We start from the raw sequence: 222 nt of genomic DNA, 5'->3' as shown, positions 1-222 counted from the left end.
ATGTATATATATACTACCTTTATTCGGCTCTTAAGGGGAAACTCTTTTGTCTATGATTTCCCCTTAACGTCGCTTTAGTTTCCCCTTAGCGACACTACTTTCGCCTTAGGGTACTGTTTTTAACCACTTCATTGTTTTAGTTTCCCCCTATGGATACTTCTAAGCTCCACCCAGAGTTATAACCTTTGATGTCCCGAGATGTGCGTCCTTTTGTTGAATTAC

Source organism: Anneissia japonica, unplaced genomic scaffold (assembly GCF_011630105.1).
Source record: "Anneissia japonica isolate Jap-2015-1 unplaced genomic scaffold, ASM1163010v1 scaffold3019_len273136_cov204, whole genome shotgun sequence".
Lineage (NCBI taxonomy): Eukaryota > Metazoa > Echinodermata > Crinoidea > Comatulida > Comatulidae > Anneissia > Anneissia japonica.
This window is presented reverse-complemented; position numbering follows the sequence as displayed.